This window comes from Hemiscyllium ocellatum, chromosome 9, assembly GCF_020745735.1.
Source record: "Hemiscyllium ocellatum isolate sHemOce1 chromosome 9, sHemOce1.pat.X.cur, whole genome shotgun sequence".
Lineage (NCBI taxonomy): Eukaryota > Metazoa > Chordata > Chondrichthyes > Orectolobiformes > Hemiscylliidae > Hemiscyllium > Hemiscyllium ocellatum.
Genome location: NC_083409.1, coordinates 6,542,439 through 6,556,420, shown reverse-complemented (window position 1 = coordinate 6,556,420; position 13,982 = coordinate 6,542,439).

Genomic DNA, 13,982 nt, shown 5'->3' with positions numbered 1-13,982 from the left:
GCTGACTGGTCTAAAATTCCCTGTATTGTCTCTCCCTCCCATTTTAAGAGTGAGGTTACATCAGCAACTCTCCAATCTGAAGGAATTGTTCCAGAATCAATAGAATCTTGGAAGATGGTCACCAACGTTTCCAGAATGTTTTAGCCATTTCCTGAATGCCTAGTATGTCGATTATCAAACATTAACCCCATCAATTTTCCCAAATTCATTTACCTTTAAAAACTATCCCTCTCTCGGTCCAGACCAGAGGTGAGGAAACTTTTCATGTTGGAACGCTGCATTATGTTAGTTGTAATCTAATAAGGCTGCACCAAGAAACTTCAATTATATCTTCTTGAAAATTCACATTTTTTAAATTGTGGCGGTCAGTCTGTGGGGATTATATTGTTGAACTTTCTTTTACCCTCTTTTATTTTAAATACATTAATTTTAAGATTAAAATAAAAAATAATGAAGAATGAAAAAAACATATTAATAAAAGATTTGTTCTGCAAAATTTTGATTCATTCAAAAGGCCACACACAATGGCCTAGAAGGCCACATGCGACCTTAAAGACGCAGATTCCGCACACCTGATCTAGACCCTGGTGACACAACAATTTGGGAATGTTTTCGAGTTTTCCTTCGTGTACAAAAACCCTGAATATATATTTAATTATTCTGCCATCTTTTCGTTCTCATTGTAACATTATAAACTTTCTGTGCAAATTTTCTTAATGCCTTCTGGAAGTTCATGTGAACAGCACCCATCGACATTCCCTTTTCTCACTCTTTAGTGACCTCTTTGATAAAAGGTAACTAGGTCAGTTCAAGGTGTTTGACCCTGAGAAAATCCATGCTGACTTTCGTGTATCAGTTCATGTTATTCTATCTCTTAAAAACAGATTCAATCACTAGCCAACCACAGACATTCAACAGAGATGTTCATTGTGAGTGATGTTAGTAACCAGCTAGCACTGACACAAGAGCTAAACACCCTCCTCCTGTGCTGCAGCCTTCTCTGTCTCCTTGATTGAAATATTCAGATAGGAACAGGAGCTGGCCTGCAGCTTCAACAGTGAGTTCAATGTGGACGGATGGAGTGTCATTTGTGGGGAATGTACAATGTACATTGTGTGCAGGAGCTTCTCGAAAAGATATCTTTCTCTTTCTCCCTTTTCAGCTCCAGGGCCATCATGAAAAGGAGCTGAAAGAATCTTTGGTGACGAAGTTTCCGGACAGTGAGGGCTATGTGAAGGGTTTCAACAGTGAATGATGATTGCAGCTCCTTGTTCAGTCTGCTCCTCACAAACCATTGACCAAGGCATCTAACCTCCTGTCACACTGAGTGACATTGCAATCAATATCATAGTGTCGGTGACAGCAAATAACAGCATCACAGTCTGACACACTGGGACAGGCATCACTGCCTGATGTCAAAGAACAGTGCCTGATATCCCCCCCCACCACACTCATGAACCCTACAGCATCAAAAAGCATGAGACCCAGCCTCTTCCATTAAGCATTGAATCCCAGAGAACCCCTTTAGAGGTAAAAGTCAGCACCAAGACTGAGGAAGGGCCGGGGTGGAGGGGTTGGGGGGAAGAGGAAGGGGGCGGGGTGTGGGGGGCGAGAGAGAGAGAGAGAGAGAGAGGTGAGAGAGAGAGAGACAGAATGACCTCCTATTCCTGTTCCTTTGGTTCTGATTATGGTGTCAGTGTGTGTTGATGAGAAATGGTGTTCCTCTCCTGATTTAATCATGGAGCTGGAAGCCAGGAGAAGCTGCAGAAGCTTCAGTTTCTCAGCAGAAACTGCCCACTCGGCCTTTTGGACACCATGAGTTGGTTTACCGTGCCCAGCGCCTATACGCCCTCCCGTCTTCTCTCCCTGACAAGGCTCTGTCTGCTTGGATTCTTAAGTTTGATGATGTAAATGTGTACCATTGCAGCAAAGACATTACAGATGGTTTGTACAGACGCCAAAGCCCAAACCAGAGCATTGTGTCGATCAACACAGAATTCTTGAAAACTTCAATAATACAAATATTAATGTGATTCTCGGAGATGTGTCATAATTCTCGTTTAAAACAACTCTTACCTAGTGAGGGTCCTGAAAGGCCTCTTCCTGTTCCAGAGATCTGTAGAATGTGTTCTAAACTCAAGTTCTCATACTTGAAGTAATATTCTCAAGTCTGAATCCTGGGATCACTTAGACAGTTTCAACACACACACACGCACACACAGACACACACACAGACACAGACACACACACACACACACACACACACACACACACACACACACTCACACACACACACACACACACACATGCACACACACCACAGACACACACACAAAAGGCATCAACATTGGCAGTGGTCCCTCCCAGACAAGGATGACTCTCTTCCACTCTCAGGGTGAGTCCATATGTGGCTGGACAGACTGATGTGGCTACAGCGGTTTCTGCTGTATGTAGTGCAGGTTGTGATCATGGGAATGGGTAGATGGGGCATTGGTGAGGAAGTGTGTTCCTTTCGCTGTTTTCAGCTGGCTTCCATTGTTTTTCCCGGTGGCGAGTCTCACGGTGCTCGATGCTCCTCCTCCACTTTAGACAGTTTTGGGCCAGTGATTCCCAGTTATCTGTGGGAATGCCGCACTTTGCCAATGAGGCCTTGAGGGAATCCCTGAACCACTTCCTCTGTCCACCTGGGGCTTGCCTGCCATTTCAAAGCTGGGAGGAGACCATTTGCTTGGGGAGGCTTGTGTCGGTCATGCAGTCGACGTGTCCAGCCCATTGTGGCCAAGCAAGATTGGTCAGTGCCTCAATGCTGGGGATGTTGGCCTGTTTGAGGACTAACTGGCGTTAGTGCATCTGTCTTCCCTGCTGACTCACAGGATCTTGTGCAGGTAGCATTGGTGATACGACTCCAATGCCTTGAGATGTTTGCTCTGTCAGTCCATGTCTCAGAGACCTATTGGAGGGTGTGAACCACCACAGCTCGAAACCATGAGCTTGGTGTTGTATCTGATGCTGTTGTCCTCGAACAACCTTTTGTTCAGGTGGCTGAAGGCTGCTCTAACACATTGGAGGTGATGCTAGATCTCTTCATCAACAGCTGCTTTGTCTGACTGAAGACTTCCAAGGTTTTGGAAGTGGTCAAGATTCGCTGAGGTCTCCTCATGAACCTTGATGATCGGGCATATTGGTTTAGGACCTTCATCTTGTGGATGTTCAGGGTGAGACCCATGCTCTCATGTGACTCAGTAAAGATGCTGACAATGGTCTGGAATACATTCTCTGAGATTGCACACACACAAGCATCATCTGCATATTACAGCTCGATCACACTGGGTGGGCTGACTTTGGTTTTGGCTTGAAGGCAGCAGATGTTGAATAATTTCCCACAGGTTCTGTAAGTTAGCTCCACCCCAGCTAGGAGCTTGTCAGCGGTGAGGTGAAGTGTTGCAGAGAGGAAGGTCGAGAACAGTGTTGGGCGATGACACAGCCCTGCTTGTCCCAGTCCCAATGGGGAATGGGTTGGTGGTGGAGCCATTTGTCATTATCATGACTTGTGGAGCAGGCGATGAATGGTGACAAAAGTAATGGAGCAAACAAAATGGAGAAGGTGGGGGTCTCTCTCTCTCTTGCTCTCTCTCTCTCTCACGCACACACGCACACGCACACACACACACAAACAAAACACCACGCAAACACACCTGCACAAACCCATTCATGCACGCACACACAGTCACACACTCTCACACAGTTTCATACACACATACACACACACATGCACGCATACATACACGCAAACTCTCCTAGATTCTCTCACACTCTCACACACATACAGTGGGATGAGTGGAAGCAACTGCTTGATAATGGACCTAAGGATCTTTTTCAGCTGTAAGACGCGATAAATCCAGTGATGACCATGAAATCATTGACAAACGTCATAAAAACCCATCAGGTTCACTAATGTCCTTTAGGGAAGGAAATCTGCCATCCTTATCTGGTCTGGCCTCCATGTGGTGCCAGAGCCAATGATGAAGCAGGAGCTAGCTGAAGTGGAATGGGAGCAGATCCTTGTAGGAAAATCTACAACAAACAGTGCGAGTCTTTCCGAAAGGAAATAGTGACAGTGCAGGGTCAACATGTCACTGCAAACATGAAGGGTGGGACCAACAAAGCTGGAGCACCCTGGATGTCAAGGGATGGACTGATTTGGAGAAGGTAAGACAGTAAAGGTTTGGTAGAGACTGAGGACTCAAAATTGTACTGAAGATCTGGGGAACTCAGTGAGCATATCTACAAATCTGTGAAGGTAACAGGACAGGGAGATACGGTGGCTCAGAAGACAAATGAGATGCTTGCCTTTATCAGAATACAAGAGCAGGGAAGGGTATGCTGGAAGTCCATAAAACATTGGTTAGGCCACAACTGGAGTATCGTGTGTAATTCTAGTCCCCACATTATGGGAAGTGTGTGATTGCACTTCAGAGGGTGCAGAGCAGATTTCCCAGGATGTTGCCTGGCCTGGAGGGTCTGAGCTATGACGAAAGATTGGACGGGCTGGGTTTGTTTTCCTTGGAGCAGTGAAGATTGAGAGGGAACCTGGTAGAGAGGTATAAGATTGTGAGGGGCAGAGGTAGAGTAGATAGGAATGTATTCTTATCGTTAATTGACTAAAATGGGAGGAACCAGTGGCTAATTTCACAAACATTTGTTGTTTGAAAAATTTTAAAATCAATCATTAATGAACAGTAATAATAAACAAAATATTAAGACTGACTAATTTGTTTGAGTTTATCATGAAAGACCCACCAGAGTGAGTAGAGGGGATCCAGTCGATGTTTTTGATTGTACTTCCTGAAGGTGTTCAACACGTACCTCATAGAAAATTAAATCATAAGAGCTCATGGAGTTCAAGGGAGTATATCGGCATGGATAGAGAATTGGCAAATAGGCAGGAAACACGGAATGAGAATAAGTGGATTCCTTTTCAGGTTGGTGACCTGTAACCAGTGACATTCCACAGGGATCAGTGCTGGGGCCACAACTGTTTACAATATTTATCAATGACGTGGAAGATACAAGTGAATGTACTGTAGCCACAATTACAGATGCACAAACATAGGGGGAAAGGCAAGTTACAAGAGTGATACAACAGTTAATAAAGAGATATTTATTGGTGAGGTCAGTGAGGAAAGATTGGCAAATGAAGTTTCATGTGGGAAAATGTGAAGTTGTACCTTTTCGTAGGGAGAACAAAACAACAGAATATTGTTAAATGGAGAAAAAAATGAGAAAGCTGCAACATGAAAGTGCCAGAAACACAGAAAGTTAGCGCATGGGAGCAGCAGGGAATCAGGAAAGCTATTGGGATGTTGGCCCTTATTTCAAGGGGGTTGGAGTCTAAGTGTAGGGTTTTCTCACTGCCAATGTACAAGATGCTGGTGAGACTACAGCTGGAGTACTGTGAACAGTTGTGGCTGCCTTATTTGCGAAAATATACTATTTCACTGGGATAATCCTCAGTGTGGAGGGGGCAAAGGTCAAAGGTTCGAAATCTAATTGCTGGAGTTTCGGAACATGAACGACAATCTCATTGAAACATATTGGATTCTTAAGGGGCTTGACAGGATAAAGGGTAAGAGGATGTTTCCCCTCATGGAGGTTAAGGGCTACATAGACAAAAAAGTATGAGGTAACATCCAGGGAGACATAAGCAGGATACGGAACATGTGAGGATCAGAAAGTTAAATTGTATCTATTTTAATGCAAGGAGCTTGACTGGTAAGGCAGATGAACTTATGACATTGATCAGCACGTGGGAATATGATATTGTTGCAAACACTGAGACAGTTGTAAGAAGTACAGGACAGGCAGCATAACATTACAGGGTAGAGAAGTTTCAGGCAGGATGGAGGGCATGCAACAGGGAGGCGGGGCCATTGCATTATTCAGAAAGGAAACCATCACTGCAGGAATGAGGGAGGATGTCTTAGAAGGGTCTGCAACTAAGGCCATCTGGGTTGATCTAATAAATAATACAGGTGCCATCACTTTGCTAGGATTGTACTACAGGACCCCAATAGTCAGACGGAAAGAGAGGAGTAGATATGCAGGAAAATCACAGAGAGGTGTGAGAGGAATAAGATTATATTAAGAGAGAATTTCAACTTTGTGAACATTAACTGGGATCGCCTTTGTGTGAAAAGGTGAGACAGCACAGAATTTTTAAAGTCCATTCAGGAATCTTTTTGTACCAGTCCGTAGATAGTCCCAGTAGAGATGGGGCAGAGCTAGACCTTATGCGAGGGAATGATGCTGGTCAAGTGGTTGATATGTCAGTTGGTGAGCACAGTGACCACAACTCTGTAAATTTCAAAGTAATTATAGAAATGGATAAAGACAGTGCCAAGTCAAGTGTCTTAATTGGGGGAAGGCCGATTTCAATGCCATTAAAAAGAATCTGGCAAACATGGACTGGGAGCAGCTACTTGCAGGTCAGTCTACATTTGGAAAGTGGGCGTCTTTTAAAAGTGGTATCGTGAGAATTCAGGAACAGGGCGTTCCCCTAAGAGTGAAGGGCAACGACAGCAAGCCCAGGGGCCCCTGGAGGTGAAGGGATAGTGAGGTTGGATAAAGAAAAAGAACGAAGCGTATGTCACATGAAGAGAATTAAAAGCAGTTGAGACCCTTCAGAAGTAGAGTGTACTGGGTGGGGTGCTTAAAAAGGAAATTAGGAGGGTAAAGAGGGACCATGAAATATCTTTGTGAGACAGGATCAAGCAGAACCCCAAAGAATTTTATGTGTCTGTTAAGGGTAAGAGGATGACCAGGGAAATAATGGAATCTATTCGAGACCAATGGACATTATGTGGAGCCAATGGACACAACAGAGAAAGACATTGTAGCTGGAGATTTTACTTCTGGTAATGAGGTTCTAGAGCATGTTAAGATTAGTAAGAACGAAGTATTGCATGTTTTAGCGAGCATAAAGGTGCGTGAATGCCCAGAGCACCTCCTCAGTAGGGAGACTCAGAACCTGCGCAGCGACCCAGTGCATCTTTTGTCCCAGAAGAAGTCGACCAACGTTCTCTGGATGTCAGCGACAAAGCCAGGAGGAAGGACCAAAGTGACCAGCCAGTACCACAGCATGGCAGCCACCAGCTTGTTTATGATCAGAACTCGGCTCCTGTAAGATAGCACTCGGAGCAGTACTGCTCAGCGGCCTAGGCGAGCCGAGACTTTGGCCTCCAGCTCCTGCCAGTTTGCAAGAAGAAGGTTTTAGATGGCAGTAAGATATAATCGGATTGGTCAGATGGGAAGATCAGAGGCGGATGGAATTTTGCCTTGATAAATGTGAGGTGATGATCTTTGGAAGGTGTAACCTGTCAATAGAACAGTTATGTGGGTGTACAGGGCACTTGCTTTTATCATTTCAGGCATAGAACATTGTGGATATGTTGGAGCTATACAGACCTTTGCTTTGGCCACAGATGGAGTGCTGTGTGCAGTTGTGGTCACCACACCATAAGAAGGATGTGAATGTACTGGAGGGAGTGCACAGGAGATTGACCAGGAAGTTGCCTCAGATGGAGCATTTCAGCGATGAGGAGAGGCTGGATAAGCTCCTGCTTTGGAGCAGAGAAGGTTGAGGGGAGACATGATAGAGAGGTAAAAGATTACGAGGGGAATAGACACAATCAACGTGAAAGGGCAGGAGCTTCAGAGGGGATTTATGAAGCAAAGTTTCACTCAGAGGGTGGTGGGGCTCTGGAACACACTGCCTGGGCAGGCTTGTTGAGATGGGTAACCTCACAGCCTTCAGAAAGTACTTGGATGAACATTTGAAATGTCATAGTTTTCTGGGCTGTGGGTCTTGTATTGGAAAGTGAGGCTACAATAGGTTTAGTGTAGTTTAGCTGGTACAGGTTTCATGGGCTGAAGGGCCTCTTCTGTGTTGGGTGATTTTATTATTCTGTTGTGTGCATTTTTGGTCTCCTTATCTGAGGAAGGATGTTTTGTTTGTGGAGGGAGGGCAGCGAAGTTTTACCAGACTGATTCCTGGGAAAACAGCACTTAGATCTGAGGAGAAACTAGATCGATTAGGATTATATTCATTGGAATGTAGAAGATTGATGAGAGTTCATTGAAACCTATAAACACCTAACATGACAAGGCAGGATAAGCATAGGAAGGATGTTCCTGATGACGGGCAAGTCTAGAACCAGGGATTACAGTCGAAGGAAATAGAAAAGGTCATTCAGGGCTGAGATTGGGAGACATTTGCTCATCCAGAGAATGCAAAGCCTGTTACATTTTCTGTCACTGAAAGTGGTTGGACCTAAACCATTGACCGTTTTCAAAAAGGAACTTGATATAGTTCTTAGGACTAAAGGGATCAAAGAGGATGGGGAGAAAACAAGAGCATTGTCTGAGTTGGATGAGCAGCACGGTGGCACAGTGGTTACCACTGCTGCCTCTCAGCGCCAGAGACCTGGGTTCGATTCCCACCTCAGGCGACTGTGTGGAGTTTGCACATTCTTCCCGTGTCTGCGTGGGTTTCCTCTGGATCCTCGAGTTTCCTCCCACAGTCCAAAAATGTGCTGGCTAGGTGTTGTTGGCCATGCTAAATTGCGCATAGTGTTAAGCGAAGGTGCAAATGTAGGGGTTTGGGCCTGGGTGGGTTTCGCTTCGGTGGGTTGGTGTGGACTTGTTGGGCCGAAGGGCCTGTTTCCACACTGTAAGTAATCTAATCAGGCATGGTCAGATAGAATGGTAGAACCGGCCTAAAGGGCTAAATGGCCTACTCTTGCTCCTAGTTTCTATGCTTCAATGTTTGCTGAACAATTGGAGCTTGGGAACATGATTTACCTTGGGTCAGGAATTTGGAGTTTGGAGGCAGGTAGGAGGATAATGTGTGTCCTCCAATGAGCAATATGTGAATGTTGGTGTCCCCAGGGTTCTGTGCTGGGACCTCAGCAATTCATGTTCTTTCTCAATGACTTGGATGAAGGAATAGAGAGTCACATATCCAAGACTGCTGACCACACTGAGTGAGGTGGCTCGGCGGAGGTCGCAGAGGTAGAGAGGGTGAAGGATAATCAGGGATTTGAGAACAAGCAGGAGAATTTGAAAATTGAGATTTTGTCGGACCAGAAACCGAAGTTGGTTACAGAGGAATGGAGAAACAGGACTTGGTGTGAGTTCAGAGACTGGCAGCAGAGTTTGGATGTGCTGAAGTTTTGCTGGAGTGGTGGCAGTGATATGGGCCAGTTACATGGATGGGATACGTACGGAGGGATATGGACCAATTGCGAGCAAATGGGACTAGATTAATTGTGAAAACTGGGTGACATGGACAGGTTTTGCCAAAGGGCCTGTTTCTATGTTCAAAACCTCAATGATTCTGTGACAAGACCGGAATGGCCATATTTCGAGTCCCCATGACATGGCTGAGATTTTCAGTGGCTGATCTTTGTGATGTGGGGGATGTGGGGCTCAGATCAGCCTCAAAGATGAGGCCAAGGTTGTAAAGAGTCTGGTTGAGCAGCAGACAGTGCTCAGGGAGAGGGATGGAGTTTGTACCGGGAGCTGAAGAGGATGGCTTTGATCTTCCCAATGTGTTTCACAGTGAGCCTGGCTCCTCAGTCCTGACTGCTCTTAACTGTTTGATTGTCACTGATTGGACACTTATTATTAGAGATTCTGACCACAGCAGACAGCCCCAGTGTAAAAAATAGCTGCAAAGACTGTCAGATCGCAAGGTTGAAACTTCACCCAGAGAGGAAGTGAAAGAAGGAGCTCGGAGCAGCTGGATGTTTGTTACTGAGATGGGTTAAAACTGTGAACTGTCTGTACTCCCTGGACTCTGACGGCACAGCAGTACAGAATAAGGCCATTCAGCCCATTGTGCCTGTGAGTGATCCAATTAGTCCCATTTACCCTCATTCCTCCCATAATCCAGCTAATCTTGCCTTTACAGCACAATCACAAATTTCCTCTTGGAGACCCGTGTCCACAGAATGAGACTGCCCTGAACCTGGGCTCCAAATTGGCATCTCATTCATTCATTAGGAATGCAGCCAGGGCTGGGAAATGGAGCTCAGGACCCTGAACATTCCCTCTCCCCTCCTGAGTGGCACGTTATGTTGGGGCACAGTTCCATGGATCCCGACAGAACATTCCTACCTCATCCACTTCCCCACTGTGTTTGTGTGTGAGATGGAACCTGCAGAAGCCATTGACATTTTAGAACAACTGGCAGAAAACATAGAACTTAGAACAGTGCAACACAGTACAGGCCTTTCAGCCCACGGTATTGTGCTGAGCATTAATCTTAATCTAAGTTCAACCTAACCTACGCACCCTTTAATTTCTTTTCATTCGAGTGCTTCTCCAGCAGTAACTTAAATGTCCCTAGTGTCTCTGACTCTACTACCACCGCTGGCAGTGCGTTCCACCCACCTACCACTCTCTGTGTAACGAAACGACCTCTGACATCTCCCCTAAACCTTCCCCCAATCACCTTCAATCTACGCCTCTCATTACCTTGTACACCTTTATCAAGTCACCTATCTTCCTTTTTCTCTCCAGTGTGAAAAATCCCAGCTCACTCAACCTCTCTTCACAAAACAAGCTCTCCAATTTGGGCAGCAGTCTGGTAAATCTCCTCTGCATTGTCTCAAAAGCATCGACATCCTTTTTATAATTAAGCAACCAGAACTGGAGACAATATTCCAAGTGTGGTCCAATCCGAATTTTACAGAGCTGCAGCAAAACCTCGCAGCACTTAAACTCAATCCCACTGTTAATTAAAGCCAAAACAGCAAAAGGCTTCTTAATAACCCTATCAACTTGGGTGGCAACTTTGAGGGATCTATGTACGTGGACTCCAAGAACCCACTATTCCTCTACACTACGAAGTATCCTGTCTTTAACGCAGGATTCAGCATTCAAATTCAAAATTCCAAAAAGAATTACTTCACAGCCCAGTTCTACATCCTGTTAATGGTTTGTTGTGATCTGAAACAGCACTTGATGCTATCTACAACACCACCGACTTTTGTGTCATCAGCAAACTTACTAACCCACCCTTCCACTTCTTCATGCAAATCATTTATAAAAACCACAAAGAGCAGAGGCCCAAGAACAGATCCCTGTGAGACACCACTGGTCACCGACCTCCAGGTGGAACACTGCCACTCTCTGTCTTCTTTTGGCCAGCCAATTCTGTGTACAGAGAGCAAATTTCCCTGTATCCTGTAACTCTTAACTTTCTGAATGAGCCAACTGGGGGGAACCTTATTAAAGGCCTTACTGAAATCCACATGCACCACATCCATTGCTCGACGTTTGTCGACTTGTCTTGTCATACTCACAAAAAACTCAATAACGCTTGTAAGGCATGACCTGTCCCTCACAAAGCCATGTTGACTATCTTTAATCAAACTATGTTTTTCAAAATAATCATAAATCCTATCCCTCAGAATCCTTTCCAGTACCTTGCTTACCACAGACGAAAGACTGACTGGTTTGTAATTCCCAAGGATTTATCTATTCCCTTTCTTGAACAGAGGAACAACATTTGCCTGTCTCCAATTTGCCAGTATTACTCACATGGAGAGTAAGGATGCAAAGATCATCGCCAGAGGTACTGCAATCTCATTCCTCGCTTCCTGTAGTAACCTTGGATACATCTGGTCTGGGCCTGGTGACTTATCTATCTTGATCCTACCCAGAATTTCCAGCACATCCACTTTCTTAATACCAAACTGTTCAAACCTATTAACCTGGCCCACAGTGTTCTCGCTATCAACAAGCAGCCTGTCTCTAGTGAATACTGAAGAAGAAAAAGCTATCTTAGGGCCTCCCCTACCTCTTCCAACTCCAGGCACAAGTTCCCTCCACTATCCCTGATCAACCCTGCCCTATCTCTGATCATTCTCTTATTCTTCACGTAAATCTAGAATGCCTTTGGATTTTCCCTAACCTTTCTGCCATGGCTTTAACATGCCCCCGCCGAGCACTCCTTCCTCCATTTTTGAGTTCATTTCTAGCTACCCTGTAATCATCTAAACCAGTGCCAGATTTTCTTGCTTCCTCAACCTTGAGTAAGCTTCCTTCATCCTCCTGACAAGAACCTCCTCTTCTTTTGTCATTCAAAGCTCCTTCACCTTACCATTCCTGTCTCGGTGGGACAAAGTTATATAGCACTCGCAACAAGTGCTCCCAAAACAGCCTCCAAATTTCTGTTGTGCAGTTCCCAAAGTACGATTGCTCCTAATTTATACTCCACGGCTCTTTTCTAATAGCAGTATGACTTCCCCAGTTAAATACCTTCCCATACAGTCTGTTCCTATCCCTCCACATGGCTATGGTAAAGGTGAGGCAGTTGTAGTCACTGTCACTGAAATGTTCTTCCACCAAGACATCTGACACCTGATCTGACTAATTCCCAGCACCAAATCCAATATGGCCTCCCTCCTAGTCTGCCTGTCTGCATATTGAGTCAGGAACCTTCCTGGACACACCTGACAAAATCATCTCCAACCAGACTATCTGCACGAAGGAGGTTCCAATCAATATTGGGAAAGTTGAAGTCACACATAACAACAACTCTGTTACATCTGCACTTTTCCACGATCTGCTGTCCAATTTGTTTTTCCATCTTTCTGGTCCCATTTGGGTGTCTATAGTAAACACCCAACAAAATGACTACTCCACACATACTGACTGAATGGACAAACCCTCCTCAATAACATGCTTTTCTGCAGCTGTAATGCACTTGCTAATTAACAATGTTGCTCCCCCTCATCTTTTACACCTTTTACAACCCACACAGTTCTTTATAAAAGATCTGTACCCTGGAACATCCAGCAATCATTCATTCCTGCCACTGTGAAATTCATGTCTCTGTTATGGCCATAACATCATAGTTCAAAGTACTTATCCATCCTCTAAGTTTATCACTCTTATACCTGACACACCTTGCATTCGAACACACACACGTTAACCCATCAATTTGGCGATCAACTGTGTATTCTTCCTAACAGTCTCTCTGCATTCTATTTCGGCTTGTTCAATAATTACTTTCTCCACTGATCTGCAGCTCTGGTTCCCCCTGCCAAACTAGTTTAAACGCTCCCAAAGTGCTCCAGCAAATCTCCTGCCTAGGACATTGGTGCTCCTCCAGTTTAAATGCAATCCATCCTTCACGTACAGGTCCCACCTTCCCCAGAAAGTACCCCAATAATTTACGTATCTGAATTTTGACCAATTCTGACCAGACCTGCTCCCCATAAGTATTGAAGTTATTACTAATACACAAACTGTCCATCTCCTCATATTTATGAGAAAGAACCTGGAGGCAGGATGAGAAGGAGAGGTGAGTGAGCAGAGGCCCAAGTATTGAGAGATACAAGATTGAGAGAGAGCCAGAAAGAGAGGATCATAGAGAGAGAGGGACTGTGAAAGAGTCAGGGGTGTAGCGACACAGAATGGGTCAGAAATCTGAGAGAGGTACAGAGTGAGGGAGTGTGTGAAAGAGTCTGAAGTAGAGAGATGGAGCTGGAGAGAGAGAGAGTGGGAGAGTTGCATTGAGCGAGAAAGTGAAAATGGCATCAGTGAAGCAAGTGAGAATGGGTGGAGGAAGCTGGGCGAGGACATTGAAATCATGGAGTTAGCAGGCGGAAGGAGAAGGAATAAGGGTTTCTGTGGTCCTCGGGCTGTAGTTGTGCAGAGATGGATATTGTTGTGGGGATAGAGAGATTTTTGGGTTTGAAGCTCAAATACAGGACAGTCCAGTAGAAAAGAGGTCACTGATTACTGGCCTCTATTGGAGGGTCCAATGGGAAGGAGGTAAATGTTTATTGGTGAAAGACTCACATCCATTGGTGAGGAAGATTTTCCATGTATTAACCTAAATCCACCTGGGAAACAGGTGGATAGGGTGAAAGGAGACAGAGAAGGAGGGAGAGAGGGAGGGATGGAAAGAC